The sequence below is a fragment of the Lithobates pipiens genome, unplaced genomic scaffold (genome assembly GCF_037356315.1).
Source record: "Lithobates pipiens isolate NorthernLeopardFrog02 unplaced genomic scaffold, aLitPip1_a1.2 Scaffold_25, whole genome shotgun sequence".
Taxonomy (NCBI): domain Eukaryota; kingdom Metazoa; phylum Chordata; class Amphibia; order Anura; family Ranidae; genus Lithobates; species Lithobates pipiens.
Window position 1 is genome coordinate 121,376,349 of NW_027507787.1, and position 24,496 is coordinate 121,400,844.

Sequence of the window (24,496 nt, forward strand, 5' to 3'; positions counted from 1 at the left end):
GAGCCATTATAGACAAATGGCGAAGACATGGAACAGTGGTGAACCTTCCCAGGAGTGGCCGGCCGCCCAAAATTACCCCAAGAGCGCAGCGACGACTCATCCAAGAGGTCACAAAAGACCCTACAACAACGTCCAAGGAACTGCAGGCCTCACTTGCCTCAGTTAAGGTCAACGTTCATGCCTCCACCATCAGGAAAAGACTGGGCAAAAATGGCCTGCATGGCAGAGTTCCAAGGAGAAAACCACTGCTGAGCAAAAAGAACATCAAAGCTCGTCTCAATTTCTCCACAACACATCTTGATGATCCCCAAGACTTTTGGGACAACATTCTGTGGACCGATGAGACAAAAGTGGAACTCTTTGGAAGGTGTGTGTCCAAGTATATCTGGCGTAGAAGGAACACTGCATTTCATAAAAAGAACATTATACCAACAGTAAAATGTGGTGGTAGTGTGATGGTCTGGGGCTGTTTTGCTGCTTCAGGACCTGGAAGACTTGCCGTGATAAAAGGAACTATGAATTCTGCTGTCTACCAAGAGATCCTGAAGGAGAATGTCCGACCATCTGTTCGTGTACTCAACCTGAAACGAACTTGGGTTCTGCAGCAGGACAATGATCCTAAACACACCAGCAAGTCCACCACCGAATGGCTGAAGAAAAACAAAATGAAGACTTTGGAGTGGCCTAGCCAAAGTCCTGACCTGAATCCTATTGAGATGTTGTGGTATGACCTTAAAAAGGCCGTTCATGCTCGAAAACCCTCTAATGTAACTGAATTAGGACAATTCTGCAAAGAGGAGTGGGCCAAAATTCCTCCAGGACGCTGTAAAAGCCTCATTGCACGTTATCGCAAACGCTTGGTTGCAGTTGTTGCTGCTAAGGGTGGCCCAACCAGTTATTAGGTTTAGGGGGCAATCACTTTTTCACACAGGGCCATGATGGTTTGGATTTTTTTTCACCTTTAATAATAAACACCTTCATTTACAAATTGCATTTTGTGTTTACTTGTGTTGTCCTTGACTATTGTTTAAATTGGTTTGATGTTCCGAAACACTTAAGTGTGACAAACATGCAAAGGAACAGGAAATGAGGAAGGGGGCAAACACTTTTTCACACCACTGTAGGTGGATAATGGTGTATACTGCACTCAGGTCACACAGACAACACCCAGAAACTCCTGCAGGTGGCTGAAAGCTCAATTACAGAAGAGCAATATAATTAGCTATATAGGTGGATAGTGGTGTATACTGCACTCAGGTCACACAGACAACAACCAGAAACTCCTGCAGATGGCTGATAGGTCAATTACAGAAGAGCAAAATAATTAGCTACAGTACATAGGTGGATAATGGTGTATACTGCACTCAGGTCACACAGACAACACCCAGAAAGTCCTGCAGATGGCTGATAGCTCAATTAAAGAAGAGCAATATAATTAGCTATATAGGTGGATAATGGTATATACTGCACTCAGGTTACACAGACAACCCCCAGAAAGTCCTGCAGATGGTTGATAGCTCAATAACAGAAGAGCAATATAATTAGCTATATAGGTGGATAATGGTGTATACTGCACTCAGGTCACACAGACAACACCCAGAAACTCATGCAGATGGCTGATAGCTCAATTACAGAAGAGCAATATAATTAGCTATATAGGTGGATAATGGTGTATACTCCACTCAGGTCACACAGACAACACCCAGAAACTCATGCAGATGGCTCATAGCTCAATTACAGAAGAGCAATATAATTAGCTATATAGATGGATAATGGTGTATACTGCACTCAGGTCACACAGACAACACCCAGAAAGTCCTGCAGATGGCTGATAGCTCAATTACAGAAGAGCAATATAATTAGCTATATAGGTGGATAATGGTGTATACTGCACTCAGGTCACACAGACAGCACCCACAAACTCCTGCAGATGGCTGAAAGCTCAAATACAGAAGAGAAATATAGCTATAATGGTGGATAATGGCGTATACTGCGCTCAGGGCACACAGACAACACCCAGAAACTCCTGCAGGTGGCTGAAAGCTCAATTACAGAAGAGCAATATAATTAGCTATATAGGTGGATAGTGGTGTATACTGCACTCAGGTCACACAGACAACACCCAGAAACTCATGCAGATGGCTGATAGCTCAATTACAGAAGAGCAATATAATTAGCTATATAGGTCGATAATGGTATATACTGCACTCAGGTCACACAGACAACCCCCAGAAAGTCATGCAGATGGCTGATAGCTCAATTACAGAAGAGCAATATAATTAGCTATATAGGTGGATAATGGTGTATACTGCACTCAGGTCACACAGACAACACCCAGAAACTCATGCAGATGGCTGATAGCTCAATTACAGAAGAGCAATATAATTAGCTATATCAGTGGATAATGGTGTATACTGCACTCAGGTCACACAGACAACACCCAGAAACTCCTGCAGGTGGCTGAAAGCTCAATTACAGAAGAGCAATATAATTAGCTATATAGGTGGATAGTGGTGTATACTGCACTCAGGTCACACAGACAACACCCAGAAAGTCCTGCAGATGGCTGATAGCTCAATTACAGAAGAGCAATATAATTAGCTATATAGGTGGATAATGGTGTATACTGCACTCAGGTCACACAGACAACACCCAGAAACTCCTGCAGGTGGCTGACAGCTCAATTAAAGAAGAGCAATATAATTAGCTATATAGGTCGATAATGGTATATACTGCACTCAGGTCACACAGACAACCCCCAGAAAGTCCTGCAGATGGCTGATAGCTCAATTACAGAAGAGCAATATAATTAGCTATATAGGTGGATAATGGTGTATACTGCACTCAGGTCACACAGACAACACCCAGAAACTCATGCAGATGGCTGATAGCTAAATTACAGAAGAGCAATATAATTAGCTATATAGGTGGATAATGGTGTATACTGCACTCAGGTCACACAGACAACACCCAGAAACTCCTGCAGGTGGCTGAAAGCTCAATTACAGAAGAGCAATATAATTAGCTATATAGGTGGATAGTGGTGTATACTGCACTCAGGTCACACAGACAACAACCAGAAACTCCTGCAGATGGCTGATAGGTCAATTACAGAAGAGCAAAATAATTAGCTACAGTACATAGGTGGATAATGGTGTATACTGCACTCAGGTCACACAGACAACACCCAGAAAGTCCTGCAGATGGCTGATAGCTCAATTAAAGAAGAGCAATATAATTAGCTATATAGGTGGATAATGGTATATACTGCACTCAGGTTACACAGACAACCCCCAGAAAGTCCTGCAGATGGTTGATAGCTCAATAACAGAAGAGCAATATAATTAGCTATATAGGTGGATAATGGTGTATACTGCACTCAGGTCACACAGACAACACCCAGAAACTCATGCAGATGGCTGATAGCTCAATTACAGAAGAGCAATATAATTAGCTATATAGGTGGATAATGGTGTATATTCCACTCAGGTCACACAGACAACACCCAGAAACTCATGCAGATGGCTGATAGCTCAATTACAGAAGAGCAATATAATTAGCTATATAGATGGATAATGGTGTATACTGCACTCAGGTCACACAGACAACACCCAGAAAGTCCTGCAGATGGCTGATAGCTCAATTACAGAAGAGCAATATAATTAGCTATATAGGTGGATAATGGTGTATACTGCACTCAGGTCACACAGACAGCACCCACAAACTCCTGCAGATGGCTGAAAGCTCAAATACAGAAGAGAAATATAGCTATAATGGTGGATAATGGCGTATACTGCGCTCAGGGCACACAGACAACACCCAGAAACTCCTGCAGGTGGCTGAAAGCTCAATTACAGAAGAGCAATATAATTAGCTATATAGGTGGATAGTGGTGTATACTGCACTCAGGTCACACAGACAACACCCAGAAACTCATGCAGATGGCTGATAGCTCAATTACAGAAGAGCAATATAATTAGCTATATAGGTCGATAATGGTATATACTGCACTCAGGTCACACAGACAACCCCCAGAAAGTCATGCAGATGGCTGATAGCTCAATTACAGAAGAGCAATATAATTAGCTATATAGGTGGATAATGGTGTATACTGCACTCAGGTCACACAGACAACACCCAGAAACTCATGCAGATGGCTGATAGCTCAATTACAGAAGAGCAATATAATTAGCTATATCAGTGGATAATGGTGTATACTGCACTCAGGTCACACAGACAACACCCAGAAACTCCTGCAGGTGGCTGAAAGCTCAATTACAGAAGAGCAATATAATTAGCTATATAGGTGGATAGTGGTGTATACTGCACTCAGGTCACACAGACAACAACCAGAAACTCCTGCAGATGGCTGATAGGTCAATTACAGAAGAGCAAAATAATTAGCTACAGTACATAGGTGGATAATGGTGTATACTGCACTCAGGTCACACAGACAACACCCAGAAAGTCCTGCAGATGGCTGATAGCTCAATTAAAGAAGAGCAATATAATTAGCTATATAGGTGGATAATGGTATATACTGCACTCAGGTTACACAGACAACCCCCAGAAAGTCCTGCAGATGGTTGATAGCTCAATTACAGAAGAGCAATATAATTAGCTATATAGGTGGATAATGGTGTATACTGCACTCAGGTCACACAGACAACACCCAGAAACTCCTGCAGGTGGCTGACAGCTCAATTAAAGAAGAGCAATATAATTAGCTATATAGGTCGATAATGGTATATACTGCACTCAGGTCACACAGACAACCCCCAGAAAGTCCTGCAGATGGCTGATAGCTCAATAACAGAAGAGCAATATAATTAGCTATATAGGTGGATAATGGTGTATACTGCACTCAGGTCACACAGACAACACCCAGAAACTCATGCAGATGGCTGATAGCTCAATTACAGAAGAGCAATATAATTAGCTATATAGGTGGATAATGGTGTATACTCCACTCAGGTCACACAGACAACACCCAGAAACTCATGCAGATGGCTGATAGCTCAATTACAGAAGAGCAATATAATTAGCTATATAGATGGATAATGGTGTATACTGCACTCAGGTCACACAGACAACACCCAGAAAGTCCTGCAGATGGCTGATAGCTCAATTACAGAAGAGCAATATAATTAGCTATATAGGTGGATAATGGTGTATACTGCACTCAGGTCACACAGACAGCACCCACAAACTCCTGCAGATGGCTGAAAGCTCAAATACAGAAGAGAAATATAGCTATAATGGTGGATAATGGCGTATACTGCGCTCAGGGCACACAGACAACACCCAGAAACTCCTGCAGGTGGCTGAAAGCTCAATTACAGAAGAGCAATATAATTAGCTATATAGGTGGATAGTGATGTATACTGCACTCAGGTCACACAGACAACACCCAGAAACTCATGCAGATGGCTGATAGCTCAATTACAGAAGAGCAATATAATTAGCTATATAGGTCGATAATGGTATATACTGCACTCAGGTCACACAGACAACCCACAGAAAGTCATGCAGATGGCTGATAGCTCAATTACAGAAGAGCAATATAATTAGCTATATAGGTGGATAATGGTGTATACTGCACTCAGGTCACACAGACAACACCCAGAAACTCATGCAGATGGCTGATAGCTCAATTACAGAAGAGCAATATAATTAGCTATATCAGTGGATAATGGTGTATACTGCACTCAGGTCACACAGACAACACCCAGAAACTCCTGCAGGTGGCTGAAAGCTCAATTACAGAAGAGCAATATAATTAGCTATATAGGTGGATAATGGTGTATACTGCACTCAGGTCACACAGACAACACCCAGAAACTCCTGCAGGTGGCTGAAAGATCAATTAAAGAAGAGCAATATAATTAGCTATATAGGTCGATAATGGTATATACTGAACTCAGGTCACACAGACAACACCCAGAAACTCCTGCAGGTGGCTGAAGGCTCAATTACAGAAGAGCAATATAATTAGCTATATAGGTGGATAGTGGTGTATACTGCACTCAGGTCACATAGACAACACCCAGAAACTCCTGCAGATGGCTGATAGGTCAATTACAGAAGAGCAATATAATTAGCTATATCGGTGGATAATGGTGTATACTGCACTCAGGTCACACAGATAACACCCAGAAACTCCTGCAGGTGGCTGAAAGCTCAATTACAGAAGAGCAATATAATTAGCTATATAGGTGGATAGTGGTGTATACTGCACTCAGGTCACACAGACAACACCCAGAAACTCCTGCAGATGGCTGATAGGTCAATTACAGAAGCGCAAAATAATTAGCTACAGTATATAGGTGGATAATGGTGTATACTGCACTCAGGTCACACAGACAACACCCAGAAACTCCTGCAGATGGCTGATAGGTCAATTACAGAAGCGCAAAATAATTAGCTACAGTATATAGGTGGATAATGGTGTATACTGCACTCAGGTCACACAGACAACACCCAGAAACTCATGCAGATGGCTGATAGCTCAATTAAAGAAGAGCAATATAATTAGCTATATCAGTGGATAATGGTGTATACTGCACTCAGGTCACACAGACAACACCCAGAAACTCCTGCAGGTGGCTGAAAGCTCAATTACAGAAGAGCAATATAATTAGCTATATAGGTGGATAGTGGTGTATACTGCACTCAGGTCACACAGACAACACCCAGAAAGTCCTGCAGATGGCTGATAGCTCAATTACAGAAGAGCAATATAATTAGCTATATAGGTGGATAATGGTGTATACTGCACTCAGGTCACACAGACAACACCCAGAAACTCCTGCAGGTGGCTGAAAGCTCAATTAAAGAAGAGCAATATAATTAGCTATATAGGTCGATAATGGTATATACTGCACTCAGGTCACACAGACAACCCCCAGAAAGTCCTGCAGATGGCTGATAGCTCAATTACAGAAGAGCAATATAATTAGCTATATAGGTGGATAATGGTGTATACTGCACTCAGGTCACACAGACAACACCCAGAAACTCATGCAGATGGCTGATAGCTCAATTACAGAAGAGCAATATAATTAGCTATATAGGTGGATAATGGTGTATACTGCACTCAGGTCACACAGACAACACCCAGAAACTCCTGCAGGTGGCTGAAAGCTCAATTACAGAAGAGCAATATAATTAGCTATATAGGTGGATAGTGGTGTATACTGCACTCAGGTCACACAGACAACAACCAGAAACTCCTGCAGATGGCTGATAGGTCAATTACAGAAGAGCAAAATAATTAGCTACAGTACATAGGTGGATAATGGTGTATACTGCACTCAGGTCACACAGACAACACCCAGAAAGTCCTGCAGATGGCTGATAGCTCAATTAAAGAAGAGCAATATAATTAGCTATATAGGTGGATAATGGTATATACTGCACTCAGGTTACACAGACAACCCCCAGAAAGTCCTGCAGATGGTTGATAGCTCAATAACAGAAGAGCAATATAATTAGCTATATAGGTGGATAATGGTGTATACTGCACTCAGGTCACACAGACAACACCCAGAAACTCATGCAGATGGCTGATAGCTCAATTACAGAAGAGCAATATAATTAGCTATATAGGTGGATAATGGTGTATACTCCACTCAGGTCACACAGACAACACCCAGAAACTCATGCAGATGGCTGATAGCTCAATTACAGAAGAGCAATATAATTAGCTATATAGATGGATAATGGTGTATACTGCACTCAGGTCACACAGACAACACCCAGAAAGTCCTGCAGATGGCTGATAGCTCAATTACAGAAGAGCAATATAATTAGCTATATAGGTGGATAATGGTGTATACTGCACTCAGGTCACACAGACAGCACCCACAAACTCCTGCAGATGGCTGAAAGCTCAAATACAGAAGAGAAATATAGCTATAATGGTGGATAATGGCGTATACTGCGCTCAGGGCACACAGACAACACCCAGAAACTCCTGCAGGTGGCTGAAAGCTCAATTACAGAAGAGCAATATAATTAGCTATATAGGTGGATAGTGGTGTATACTGCACTCAGGTCACACAGACAACACCCAGAAACTCATGCAGATGGCTGATAGCTCAATTACAGAAGAGCAATATAATTAGCTATATAGGTCGATAATGGTATATACTGCACTCAGGTCACACAGACAACCCCCAGAAAGTCATGCAGATGGCTGATAGCTCAATTACAGAAGAGCAATATAATTAGCTATATAGGTGGATAATGGTGTATACTGCACTCAGGTCACACAGACAACACCCAGAAACTCATGCAGATGGCTGATAGCTCAATTACAGAAGAGCAATATAATTAGCTATATCAGTGGATAATGGTGTATACTGCACTCAGGTCACACAGACAACACCCAGAAACTCCTGCAGGTGGCTGAAAGCTCAATTACAGAAGAGCAATATAATTAGCTATATAGGTGGATAGTGGTGTATACTGCACTCAGGTCACACAGACAACACCCAGAAACTCCTGCAGATGGCTGATAGGTCAATTAAAGAAGAGCAAAATAATTAGCTACAGTATATAGGTGGATAATGGTGTATACTGCACTCAGGTCACACAGACAACAACCAGAAAGTCCTGCAGATGGCTGATAGCTCAATAACAGAAGAGCAATATAATTAGCTATATAGGTGGATAATGGTGTATACTGCACTCAGGTCACACAGACAACACCCAGAAACTCATGCAGATGGCTGATAGCTCAATTACAGAAGAGCAATATAATTAGCTATATAGGTGGATAATGGTGTATACTCCACTCAGGTCACACAGACAACACCCAGAAACTCATGCAGATGGCTGATAGCTCAATTACAGAAGAGCAATATAATTAGCTATATAGATGGATAATGGTGTATACTGCACTCAGGTCACACAGACAACACCCAGAAAGTCCTGCAGATGGCTGATAGCTCAATTACAGAAGAGCAATATAATTAGCTATATAGATGGATAATGGTGTATACTGCACTCAGGTCACACAGACAGCACCCACAAACTCCTGCAGATGGCTGAAAGCTCAAATACAGAAGAGAAATATAGCTATAATGGTGGATAATGGCGTATACTGCGCTCAGGGCACACAGACAACACCCAGAAACTCCTGCAGGTGGCTGAAAGCTCAATTACAGAAGAGCAATATAATTAGCTATATAGGTGGATAGTGGTGTATACTGCACTCAGGTCACACAGACAACACCCAGAAACTCATGCAGATGGCTGATAGCTCAATTACAGAAGAGCAATATAATTAGCTATATAGGTCGATAATGGTATATACTGCACTCAGGTCACACAGACAACCCCCAGAAAGTCATGCAGATGGCTGATAGCTCAATTACAGAAGAGCAATATAATTAGCTATATAGGTGGATAATGGTGTATACTGCACTCAGGTCACACAGACAACACCCAGAAACTCATGCAGATGGCTGATAGCTCAATTACAGAAGAGCAATATAATTAGCTATATCAGTGGATAATGGTGTATACTGCACTCAGGTCACACAGACAACACCCAGAAACTCCTGCAGGTGGCTGAAAGCTCAATTACAGAAGAGCAATATAATTAGCTATATAGGTGGATAGTGGTGTATACTGCACTCAGGTCACACAGACAACAACCAGAAACTCCTGCAGATGGCTGATAGGTCAATTACAGAAGAGCAAAATAATTAGCTACAGTACATAGGTGGATAATGGTGTATACTGCACTCAGGTCACACAGACAACACCCAGAAAGTCCTGCAGATGGCTGATAGCTCAATTAAAGAAGAGCAATATAATTAGCTATATAGGTGGATAATGGTATATACTGCACTCAGGTTACACAGACAACCCCCAGAAAGTCCTGCAGATGGTTGATAGCTCAATTACAGAAGAGCAATATAATTAGCTATATAGGTGGATAATGGTGTATACTGCACTCAGGTCACACAGACAACACCCAGAAACTCCTGCAGGTGGCTGACAGCTCAATTAAAGAAGAGCAATATAATTAGCTATATAGGTCGATAATGGTATATACTGCACTCAGGTCACACAGACAACCCCCAGAAAGTCCTGCAGATGGCTGATAGCTCAATAACAGAAGAGCAATATAATTAGCTATATAGGTGGATAATGGTGTATACTGCACTCAGGTCACACAGACAACACCCAGAAACTCATGCAGATGGCTGATAGCTCAATTACAGAAGAGCAATATAATTAGCTATATAGGTGGATAATGGTGTATACTCCACTCAGGTCACACAGACAACACCCAGAAACTCATGCAGATGGCTGATAGCTCAATTACAGAAGAGCAATATAATTAGCTATATAGATGGATAATGGTGTATACTGCACTCAGGTCACACAGACAACACCCAGAAAGTCCTGCAGATGGCTGATAGCTCAATTACAGAAGAGCAATATAATTAGCTATATAGGTGGATAATGGTGTATACTGCACTCAGGTCACACAGACAGCACCCACAAACTCCTGCAGATGGCTGAAAGCTCAAATACAGAAGAGAAATATAGCTATAATGGTGGATAATGGCGTATACTGCGCTCAGGGCACACAGACAACACCCAGAAACTCCTGCAGGTGGCTGAAAGCTCAATTACAGAAGAGCAATATAATTAGCTATATAGGTGGATAGTGATGTATACTGCACTCAGGTCACACAGACAACACCCAGAAACTCATGCAGATGGCTGATAGCTCAATTACAGAAGAGCAATATAATTAGCTATATAGGTCGATAATGGTATATACTGCACTCAGGTCACACAGACAACCCACAGAAAGTCATGCAGATGGCTGATAGCTCAATTACAGAAGAGCAATATAATTAGCTATATAGGTGGATAATGGTGTATACTGCACTCAGGTCACACAGACAACACCCAGAAACTCATGCAGATGGCTGATAGCTCAATTACAGAAGAGCAATATAATTAGCTATATCAGTGGATAATGGTGTATACTGCACTCAGGTCACACAGACAACACCCAGAAACTCCTGCAGGTGGCTGAAAGCTCAATTACAGAAGAGCAATATAATTAGCTATATAGGTGGATAATGGTGTATACTGCACTCAGGTCACACAGACAACACCCAGAAACTCCTGCAGGTGGCTGAAAGATCAATTAAAGAAGAGCAATATAATTAGCTATATAGGTCGATAATGGTATATACTGAACTCAGGTCACACAGACAACACCCAGAAACTCCTGCAGGTGGCTGAAGGCTCAATTACAGAAGAGCAATATAATTAGCTATATAGGTGGATAGTGGTGTATACTGCACTCAGGTCACATAGACAACACCCAGAAACTCCTGCAGATGGCTGATAGGTCAATTACAGAAGAGCAATATAATTAGCTATATCGGTGGATAATGGTGTATACTGCACTCAGGTCACACAGATAACACCCAGAAACTCCTGCAGGTGGCTGAAAGCTCAATTACAGAAGAGCAATATAATTAGCTATATAGGTGGATAGTGGTGTATACTGCACTCAGGTCACACAGACAACACCCAGAAACTCCTGCAGATGGCTGATAGGTCAATTACAGAAGCGCAAAATAATTAGCTACAGTATATAGGTGGATAATGGTGTATACTGCACTCAGGTCACACAGACAACACCCAGAAACTCCTGCAGATGGCTGATAGCTCAATTACAGAAGCGCAAAATAATTAGCTACAGTATATAGGTGGATAATGGTGTATACTGCACTCAGGTCACACAGACAACACCCAGAAACTCATGCAGATGGCTGATAGCTCAATTAAAGAAGAGCAATATAATTAGCTATATCAGTGGATAATGGTGTATACTGCACTCAGGTCACACAGACAACACCCAGAAACTCCTGCAGGTGGCTGAAAGCTCAATTACAGAAGAGCAATATAATTAGCTATATAGGTGGATAGTGGTGTATACTGCACTCAGGTCACACAGACAACACCCAGAAAGTCCTGCAGATGGCTGATAGCTCAATTACAGAAGAGCAATATAATTAGCTATATAGGTGGATAATGGTGTATACTGCACTCAGGTCACACAGACAACACCCAGAAACTCCTGCAGGTGGCTGAAAGCTCAATTAAAGAAGAGCAATATAATTAGCTATATAGGTCGATAATGGTATATACTGCACTCAGGTCACACAGACAACCCCCAGAAAGTCCTGCAGATGGCTGATAGCTCAATTACAGAAGAGCAATATAATTAGCTATATAGGTGGATAATGGTGTATACTGCACTCAGGTCACACAGACAACACCCAGAAACTCATGCAGATGGCTGATAGCTCAATTACAGAAGAGCAATATAATTAGCTATATAGGTGGATAATGGTGTATACTGCACTCAGGTCACACAGACAACACCCAGAAACTCCTGCAGGTGGCTGAAAGCTCAATTACAGAAGAGCAATATAATTAGCTATATAGGTGGATAGTGGTGTATACTGCACTCAGGTCACACAGACAACAACCAGAAACTCCTGCAGATGGCTGATAGGTCAATTACAGAAGAGCAAAATAATTAGCTACAGTACATAGGTGGATAATGGTGTATACTGCACTCAGGTCACACAGACAACACCCAGAAAGTCCTGCAGATGGCTGATAGCTCAATTAAAGAAGAGCAATATAATTAGCTATATAGGTGGATAATGGTATATACTGCACTCAGGTTACACAGACAACCCCCAGAAAGTCCTGCAGATGGTTGATAGCTCAATAACAGAAGAGCAATATAATTAGCTATATAGGTGGATAATGGTGTATACTGCACTCAGGTCACACAGACAACACCCAGAAACTCATGCAGATGGCTGATAGCTCAATTACAGAAGAGCAATATAATTAGCTATATAGGTGGATAATGGTGTATACTCCACTCAGGTCACACAGACAACACCCAGAAACTCATGCAGATGGCTGATAGCTCAATTACAGAAGAGCAATATAATTAGCTATATAGATGGATAATGGTGTATACTGCACTCAGGTCACACAGACAACACCCAGAAAGTCCTGCAGATGGCTGATAGCTCAATTACAGAAGAGCAATATAATTAGCTATATAGGTGGATAATGGTGTATACTGCACTCAGGTCACACAGACAGCACCCACAAACTCCTGCAGATGGCTGAAAGCTCAAATACAGAAGAGAAATATAGCTATAATGGTGGATAATGGCGTATACTGCGCTCAGGGCACACAGACAACACCCAGAAACTCCTGCAGGTGGCTGAAAGCTCAATTACAGAAGAGCAATATAATTAGCTATATAGGTGGATAGTGGTGTATACTGCACTCAGGTCACACAGACAACACCCAGAAACTCATGCAGATGGCTGATAGCTCAATTACAGAAGAGCAATATAATTAGCTATATAGGTCGATAATGGTATATACTGCACTCAGGTCACACAGACAACCCCCAGAAAGTCATGCAGATGGCTGATAGCTCAATTACAGAAGAGCAATATAATTAGCTATATAGGTGGATAATGGTGTATACTGCACTCAGGTCACACAGACAACACCCAGAAACTCATGCAGATGGCTGATAGCTCAATTACAGAAGAGCAATATAATTAGCTATATCAGTGGATAATGGTGTATACTGCACTCAGGTCACACAGACAACACCCAGAAACTCCTGCAGGTGGCTGAAAGCTCAATTACAGAAGAGCAATATAATTAGCTATATAGGTGGATAGTGGTGTATACTGCACTCAGGTCACACAGACAACACCCAGAAACTCCTGCAGATGGCTGATAGGTCAATTAAAGAAGAGCAAAATAATTAGCTACAGTATATAGGTGGATAATGGTGTATACTGCACTCAGGTCACACAGACAACAACCAGAAAGTCCTGCAGATGGCTGATAGCTCAATAACAGAAGAGCAATATAATTAGCTATATAGGTGGATAATGGTGTATACTGCACTCAGGTCACACAGACAACACCCAGAAACTCATGCAGATGGCTGATAGCTCAATTACAGAAGAGCAATATAATTAGCTATATAGGTGGATAATGGTGTATACTCCACTCAGGTCACACAGACAACACCCAGAAACTCATGCAGATGGCTGATAGCTCAATTACAGAAGAGCAATATAATTAGCTATATAGATGGATAATGGTGTATACTGCACTCAGGTCACACAGACAACACCCAGAAAGTCCTGCAGATGGCTGATAGCTCAATTACAGAAGAGCAATATAATTAGCTATATAGATGGATAATAGTGTATACTGCACTCAGGTCACACAAACAGCACCCACAAACTCCTGCAGATGGCTGAAAGCTCAATTACAGAAGAGCAATATAGCTATATAGGTGGATAATGGCGTATTCTGCGCTCAGGGCACACAGACAACACCCAGAAACTCCTGCAGATGGCTGAAAGCTCAAATACAGAAGAGAAATATAACTATTTAGGTGGATAATGGTGTATACTGCACTCAGGTCACACAGACAACACCCAGAAACTCCTGCAGGTGGCTGAAGGCTCAATTACAGAAGAGCAATATAATTAGCTATATAGGTGGATAGTGGTGTATACTGCACTCAGGTCACATAGACAACACCCAGAAACTCCTGCAGATGGCTGATAGGTCAATTACAGAAGAGCAAAATAATTAGCTACAGTATATAGGTGGATAATGGTGTATACTGCACTCAGGTCACACAGACAACACCCAGAAAGTCCTGCAGATGGCTGATAGCTCAATTACAGAAGAGCAATATAATTAGCTATATAGGTGGATAATGGTGTATACTGCACTCAGGTCACACAGACAACACCCAGAAACTCCTGCAGGTGGCTGAAAGCTCAATTACAGAAGAGCAATATAATTAGCTATATAGGTGGATAGTGGTGTATACTGCACTCAGGTCACACAGACAACAACCAGAAACTCCTGCAGATGGCTGATAGGTCAATTACAGAAGAGCAAAATAATTAGCTACAGTACATAGGTGGATAATGGTGTATACTGCACTCAGGTCACACAGACAACACCCAGAAAGTCCTGCAGATGGCTGATAGCTCAATTAAAGAAGAGCAATATAATTAGCTATATAGGTGGATAATGGTATATACTGCACTCAGGTTACACAGACAACCCCCAGAAAGTCCTGCAGATGGTTGATAGCTCAATAACAGAAGAGCAATATAATTAGCTATATAGGTGGATAATGGTGTATACTGCACTCAGGTCACACAGACAACACCCAGAAACTCATGCAGATGGCTGATAGCTCAATTACAGAAGAGCAATATAATTAGCTATATAGGTGGATAATGGTGTATACTCCACTCAGGTCACACAGACAACACCCAGAAACTCATGCAGATGGCTGATAGCTCAATTACAGAAGAGCAATATAATTAGCTATATAGATGGATAATGGTGTATACTGCACTCAGGTCACACAGACAACACCCAGAAAGTCCTGCAGATGGCTGATAGCTCAATTACAGAAGAGCAATATAATTAGCTATATAGGTGGATAATGGTGTATACTGCACTCAGGTCACACAGACAGCACCCACAAACTCCTGCAGATGGCTGAAAGCTCAAATACAGAAGAGAAATATAGCTATAATGGTGGATAATGGCGTATACTGCGCTCAGGGCACACAGACAACACCCAGAAACTCCTGCAGGTGGCTGAAAGCTCAATTACAGAAGAGCAATATAATTAGCTATATAGGTGGATAGTGGTGTATAGTGCACTCAGGTCACACAGACAACACCCAGAAACTCATGCAGATGGCTGATAGCTCAATTACAGAAGAGCAATATAATTAGCTATATAGGTGGATAATGGTGTATACTCCACTCAGGTCACACAGACAACACCCAGAAACTCATGCAGATGGCTGATAGCTCAATTACAGAAGAGCAATATAATTAGCTATATAGATGGATAATGGTGTATACTGCACTCAGGTCACACAGACAACACCCAGAAAGTCCTGCAGATGGCTGATAGCTCAATTACAGAAGAGCAATATAATTAGCTATATAGATGGATAATAGTGTATACTGCACTCAGGTCACACAAACAGCACCCACAAACTCCTGCAGATGGCTGAAAGCTCAATTACAGAAGAGCAATATAGCTATATAGGTGGATAATGGCGTATTCTGCGCTCAGGGCACACAGACAACACCCAGAAACTCCTGCAGATGGCTGAAAGCTCAAATACAGAAGAGAAATATAACTATTTAGGTGGATAATGGTGTATACTGCACTCAGGTCACACAGACAACACCCAGAAACTCCTGCAGGTGGCTGAAGGCTCAATTACAGAAGAGCAATATAATTAGCTATATAGGTGGATAGTGGTGTATACTGCACTCAGGTCACATAGACAACACCCAGAAACTCCTGCAGATGGCTGATAGGTCAATTACAGAAGAGCAAAATAATTAGCTACAGTATATAGGTGGATAATGGTGTATACTGCACTCAGGTCACACAGACAACACCCAGAAAGTCCTGCAGATGGCTGATAGCTCAATTACAGAAGAGCAATATAATTAGCTATATAGGTGGATAATGGTGTATACTGCACTCAGGTCACACAGACAACACCCAGAAACTCCTGCAGGTGGCTGAAAGCTCAATTACAGAAGAGCAATATAATTAGCTATATAGGTGGATAGTGGTGTATACTGCACTCAGGTCACACAGACAACAACCAGAAACTCCTGCAGATGGCTGATAGGTCAATTACAGAAGATCAAAATAATTAGCTACAGTACATAGGTGGATAATGGTGTATACTGCACTCAGGTCACACAGACAACACCCAGAAAGTCCTGCAGATGGCTGATAGCTCAATTAAAGAAGAGCAATATAATTAGCTATATAGGTGGATAATGGTATATACTGCACTCAGGTTACACAGACAACCCCCAGAAAGTCCTGCAGATGGTTGATAGCTCAATAACAGAAGAGCAATATAATTAGCTATATAGGTGGATAATGGTGTATACTGCACTCAGGTCACACAGACAACACCCAGAAACTCATGCAGATGGCTGATAGCTCAATTACAGAAGAGCAATATAATTAGCTATATAGGTGGATAATGGTGTATACTCCACTCAGGTCACACAGACAACACCCAGAAACTCATGCAGATGGCTGATAGCTCAATTACAGAAGAGCAATATAATTAGCTATATAGATGGATAATGGTGTATACTGCACTCAGGTCACACAGACAACACCCAGAAAGTCCTGCAGATGGCTGATAGCTCAATTACAGAAGAGCAATATAATTAGCTATATAGGTGGATAATGGTGTATACTGCACTCAGGTCACACAGACAGCACCCACAAACTCCTGCAGATGGCTGAAAGCTCAAATACAGAAGAGAAATATAGCTATAATGGTGGATAATGGCGTATACTGCGCTCAGGGCACACAGACAACACCCAGAAACTCCTGCAGGTGGCTGAAAGCTCAATTACAGAAGAGCAATATAATTAGCTATATAGGTGGATAGTGGTGTATACTGCACTCAGGTCACACAGACAACACCCAGAAACTCATGCAGATGGCTGATAGCTCAATTACAGAAGAGCAATATAATTAGCTATATAGGTCGATAATGGTATATACTGCACTCAGGTCACACAGACAACCCCCAGAAAGTCATGCAGATGGCTGATAGCTCAATTACAGAAGAGCAATATAATTAGCTATATAGGTGGATAATGGTGTATACTGCACTCAGGTCACACAGACAACACCCAGAAACTCATGCAGATGGCTGATAGCTCAATTACAGAAGAGCAATATAATTAGCTATATCAGTGGATAATGGTGTATACTGCACTCAGGTCACACAGACAACACCCAGAAACTCCTGCAGGTGGCTGAAAGCTCAATTACAGAAGAGCAATATAATTAGCTATATAGGTGGATAGTGGTGTATACTGCACTCAGGTCACACAGACAACACCCAGAAACTCCTGCAGATGGCTGATAGGTCAATTAAAGAAGAGCAAAATAATTAGCTACAGTATATAGGTGGATAATGGTGTATACTGCACTCAGGTCACACAGACAACAACCAGAAAGTCCTGCAGATGGTTGATAGCTCAATAACAGAAGAGCAATATAATTAGCTATATAGGTTGATAATGGTGTATACTGCACTCAGGTCACACAGACAACACCCAGAAACTCATGCAGATGGCTGATAGCTCAATTACAGAAGAGCAATATAATTAGCTATATAGGTGGATAATGGTGTATACTCCACTCAGGTCACACAGACAACACCCAGAAACTCATGCAGATGGCTGATAGCTCAATTACAGAAGAGCAATATAATTAGCTATATAGATGGATAATGGTGTATACTGCACTCAGGTCACACAGACAACACCCAGAAAGTCCTGCAGATGGCTGATAGCTCAATTACAGAAGAGCAATATAATTAGCTATATAGATGGATAATAGTGTATACTGCACTCAGGTCACACAAACAGCACCCACAAACTCCTGCAGATGGCTGAAAGCTCAATTACAGAAGAGCAATATAGCTATATAGGTGGATAATGGCGTATTCTGCGCTCAGGGCACACAGACAACACCCAGAAACTCCTGCAGATGGCTGAAAGCTCAAATACAGAAGAGAAATATAACTATTTAGGTGGATAATGGTGTATACTGCACTCAGGTCACACAGACAACACCCAGAAACTCCTGCAGGTGGCTGAAGGCTCAATTACAGAAGAGCAATATAATTAGCTATATAGGTGGATAGTGGTGTATACTGCACTCAGGTCACATAGACAACACCCAGAAACTCCTGCAGATGGCTGATAGGTCAATTACAGAAGAGCAAAATAATTAGCTACAGTATATAGGTGGATAATGGTGTATACTGCACTCAGGTCACACAGACAACACCCAGAAAGTCCTGCAGATGGCTGATAGCTCAATTACAGAAGAGCAATATAATTAGCTATATAGGTGGATAATGGTGTATACTGCACTCAGGTCACACAGACAACACCCAGAAACTCCTGCAGGTGGCTGAAAGCTCAATTAAAGAAGAGCAATATAATTAGCTATATAGGTCGATAATGGTATATACTGCACTCAGGTCACACAGACAACACCCAGAAACTCCTGCAGGTGGCTGAAGGCTCAATTACAGAAGAGCAATATAATTAGCTATATAGGTTGATAGTGGTGTATACTGCACTCAGGTCACATAGACAACACCCAGAAACTCCTGCAGATGGCTGATAGGTCAATTACAGAAGAGCAAAATAATTAGCTACAGTATATAGGTGGATAATGGTGTATACTGCACTCAGGTCACACAGACAACACCCAGAAAGTCCTGCAGATGGCTGATAGCTCAATTACAGAAGAGCAATATAATTAGCTATATAGGTGGATAATGGTGTATACTGCACTCAGGTCACACAGACAACACCCAGAAACTCCTGCAGGTGGCTGAAAGATCAATTAAAGAAGAGCAATATAATTAGCTATATAGGTCGATAATGGTATATACTGCACTCAGGTCACACAGACAACACACAGAAACTCCTGCAGGTGGCTGAAGGCTCAATTACAGAAGAGCAATATAATTAGCTATATAGGTGGATAGTGGTTTATACTGCACTCAGGTCACATAGACAACACCCAGAAACTCCTGCAGATGGCTGATAGGTCAATTACAGAAGAGCAAAATAATTAGCTACAGTATATAGGTGGATAATGGTGTATACTGCACTCAGGTCACACAGACAACACCCAGAAAGTCCTGCAGATGGCTGATAGCTCAATTACAGAAGAGCAATATAATTAGCTATATCGGTGGATAATGGTGTATACTGCACTCAGGTCACACAGATAACACCCAGAAACTCCTGCAGGTGGCTGAAAGCTCAATTACAGAAGAGCAATATAATTAGCTATATAGGTGGATAGTGGTGTATACTGCACTCAGGTCACACAGACAACACCCAGAAACTCCTGCAGATGGCTGATAGGTCAATTACAGAAGCGCAAAATAATTAGCTACAGTATATAGGTGGATAATGGTGTATACTGCACTCAGGTCACACAGACAACACCCAGAAACTCATGCAGATGGCTGATAGCTCAATTAAAGAAGAGCAATATAATTAGCTATATAGGTGGATAATGGTATATACTGCACGCAGGTTACACAGACAACCCCCAGAAAGTCCTGCAGATGGCTGATAGCTCAATAACAGAAGAGCAATATAATTAGCTATATAGGTGGATAATGGTGTATACTGCACTCAGGTCACATAGACAGCACCCACAAACTCCTGCAGATGGCTGAAAGCTCAATTACAGAAGAGCAATATAGCTATATAGGTGGATAATGGCGTATTCTGCGCTCAGGGCACACAGACAACACCCAGAAACTCCTGCAGATGGCTGAAAGCTCAAATACAGAAGAGCAATATAATTAGCTATATAGGTGGATAGTGGTGTATACTGCACTCTGGTCAAACAGACAACACCCAGAAAGTCCTGCAGATGGCTGATAGCTCAATTACAGAAGAGCAATATAATACACCATATAGGTGGATAATGGTGTATACTGCACTCAGGTTACACAGACAACACCCAGAAACTCCTGCAGATGGCTGATAGCTCAATTACAGAAGAGCAATATAATTAGCTATATAGGTGGATAATGGTGTATACTGCACTCAGGTCACACAGACAACACCCACAAACTCCTGCAGATGGCTGAAAGCTCAATTAAAGAAGAGCAATATAGCTATATAGGTGGATAATGGCGTATACTGTGCTCAGGGCACACAGACAACACCCACAAACTCCTGCAGATGTCTGAAAGCTCAATTACAGAAGAGAAATATAGCTATTTAGGTGGATAATGGTGTATACTGCACTCAGGTCACACAGACAACACCCAGAAACTCCTGCAGGTGGCTGAAAGCTCAATTACAGAAGAGCAATATAATTAGCTATATAGGTGGATAGTGGTGTATACTGCACTCAGGTCACACAGACAACGCCCAGAAACTCCTGCAGGTGGCTGAAAGCTCAATTACAGAAGAGCAATATAATTAGCTATATAGGTGGATAGTGGTGTATACTGCACTCAGGTCACACAGACAACACCCAGAAACTCCTGCAGGTGGCTGAAAGCTCAATTACAGAAGAGCAATATAATTAGCTATATAGGTGGATAGTGGTGTATACTGCACTCAGGTCACACAGACAACGCCCAGAAACTCCTGCAGGTGGCTGAAAGCTCAATTACAGAAGAGCAATATAATTAGCTATATAGGTGGATAATGGTGTATACTGCACTCAGGTCACACAGACAACAACCAGAAAGTCCTGCAGATGGCTGATAGCTCAATAACAGAAGAGCAATATAATTAGCTATATAGGTGGATAATGGTGTATACTGCACTCAGGTCACACAGACAACACCCAGAAACTCATGCAGATGGCTGATAGCTCAATTACAGAAGAGCAATATAATTAGCTATATAGATGGATAATGGTGTATACTGCACTCAGGTCACACAGATAACACCCAGAAACTCCTGCAGGTGGCTGAAAGCTCAATTACAGAAGAGCAATATAATTAGCTATATAGGTGGATAGTGGTGTATACTGCACTCAGGTCACACAGACAACACCCAGAAACTCCTGCAGATGGCTGATAGGTCAATTACAGAAGAGCAAAATAATTAGCTACAGTATATAGGTGGATAATGGTGTATACTGCACTCAGGTCACACAGACAACACCCAGAAAGTCCTGCAGATGGCTGATAGCTCAATTAAAGAAGAGCAATATAATTAGCTATATAGGTGGATAATGGTATATACTGCACTCAGGTTACACAGACAACCCCCAGAAAGTCCTGCAGATGGCTGATAGCTCAATAACAGAAGAGCAATATAATTAGCTATATAGGTGGATAATGGTGTATACTGCACTCAGGTCACATAGACAGCACCCACAAACTCCTGCAGATGGCTGAAAGCTCAATTAAAGAAGAGCAATATAGCTATATAGGTGGATAATGGCGTATACTGCGCTCAGGGCACACAGACAACACCCACAAACTCCTGTAGATGTCTGAAAGCTCAATTACATAAGAGAAATATAGCTATATAGGTGGATAATGGCGTATACTGCGCTCAGGTCACACAGACAACCCCCAGAAAGTCATGCAGATGGCTGATAGCTCAATTACAGAAGAGCAATATAATTAGCTATATAGGTGGATAATGGTGTATACTGCACTCAGGTCACACAGACAACACCCAGAAACTCATGCAGATGGCTGATAGCTCAATTACAGAAGAGCAATATAATTAGCTATATCAGTGGATAATGGTGTATACTGCACTCAGGTCACACAGACAACACCCAGAAACTCCTGCAGGTGGCTGAAAGCTCAATTACAGAAGAGCAATATAATTAGCTATATAGGTGGATAGTGGTGTATACTGCACTCAGGTCACACAGACAACACCCAGAAACTCCTGCAGATGGCTGATAGGTCAATTAAAGAAGAGCAAAATAATTAGCTACAGTATATAGGTGGATAATGGTGTATACTGCACTCAGGTCACACAGACAACACCCAGAAAGTCCTGCAGATGGCTGATAGCTCAATTACAGAAGAGCAATATAATACACCATATAGGTGGATAATGGTGTATACTGCACTCAGGTTACACAGACAACACCCAGAAACTCCTGCAGATGGCTGATAGCTCAATTACAGAAGAGCAATATAATTAGCTATATAGGTGGATAATGGTGTATACTGCACTCAGGTCACACAGACAACACCCACAAACTCCTGCAGATGGCTGAAAGCTCAATTAAAGAAGAGCAATATAGCTATATAGGTGGATAATGGCGTATACTGTGCTCAGGGCACACAGACAACACCCACAAACTCCTGCAGATGTCTGAAAGCTCAATTACAGAAGAGAAATATAGCTATTTAGGTGGATAATGGTGTATACTGCACTCAGGTCACACAGACAACACCCAGAAACTCCTGCAGGTGGCTGAAAGCTCAATTACAGAAGAGCAATATAATTAGCTATATAGGTGGATAGTGGTGTATACTGCACTCAGGTCACACAGACAACGCCCAGAAACTCCTGCAGGTGGCTGAAAGCTCAATTACAGAAGAGCAATATAATTAGCTATATAGGTGGATAGTGGTGTATACTGCACTCAGGTCACACAGACAACACCCAGAAACTCCTGCAGGTGGCTGAAAGCTCAATTACAGAAGAGCAATATAATTAGCTATATAGGTGGATAGTGGTGTATACTGCACTCAGGTCACACAGACAACGCCCAGAAACTCCTGCAGGTGGCTGAAAGCTCAATTACAGAAGAGCAATATAATTAGCTATATAGGTGGATAATGGTGTATACTGCACTCAGGTCACACAGACAACAACCAGAAAGTCCTGCAGATGGCTGATAGCTCAATAACAGAAGAGCAATATAATTAGCTATATAGGTGGATAATGGTGTATACTGCACTCAGGTCACACAGACAACACCCAGAAACTCATGCAGATGGCTGATAGCTCAATTACAGAAGAGCAATATAATTAGCTATATAGATGGATAATGGTGTATACTGCACTCAGGTCACACAGATAACACCCAGAAACTCCTGCAGGTGGCTGAAAGCTCAATTACAGAAGAGCAATATAATTAGCTATATAGGTGGATAGTGGTGTATACTGCACTCAGGTCACACAGACAACACCCAGAAACTCCTGCAGATGGCTGATAGGTCAATTACAGAAGAGCAAAATAATTAGCTACAGTATATAGGTGGATAATGGTGTATACTGCACTCAGGTCACACAGACAACACCCAGAAAGTCCTGCAGATGGCTGATAGCTCAATTAAAGAAGAGCAATATAATTAGCTATATAGGTGGATAATGGTATATACTGCACTCAGGTTACACAGACAACCCCCAGAAAGTCCTGCAGATGGCTGATAGCTCAATAACAGAAGAGCAATATAATTAGCTATATAGGTGGATAATGGTGTATACTGCACTCAGGTCACATAGACAGCACCCACAAACTCCTGCAGATGGCTGAAAGCTCAATTAAAGAAGAGCAATATAGCTATATAGGTGGATAATGGCGTATACTGCGCTCAGGGCACACAGACAACACCCACAAACTCCTGTAGATGTCTGAAAGCTCAATTACATAAGAGAAATATAGCTATATAGGTGGATAATGGCGTATACTGCGCTCAGGTCACACAGACAACCCCCAGAAAGTCATGCAGATGGCTGATAGCTCAATTACAGAAGAGCAATATAATTAGCTATATAGGTGGATAATGGTATATACTGCACTCAGG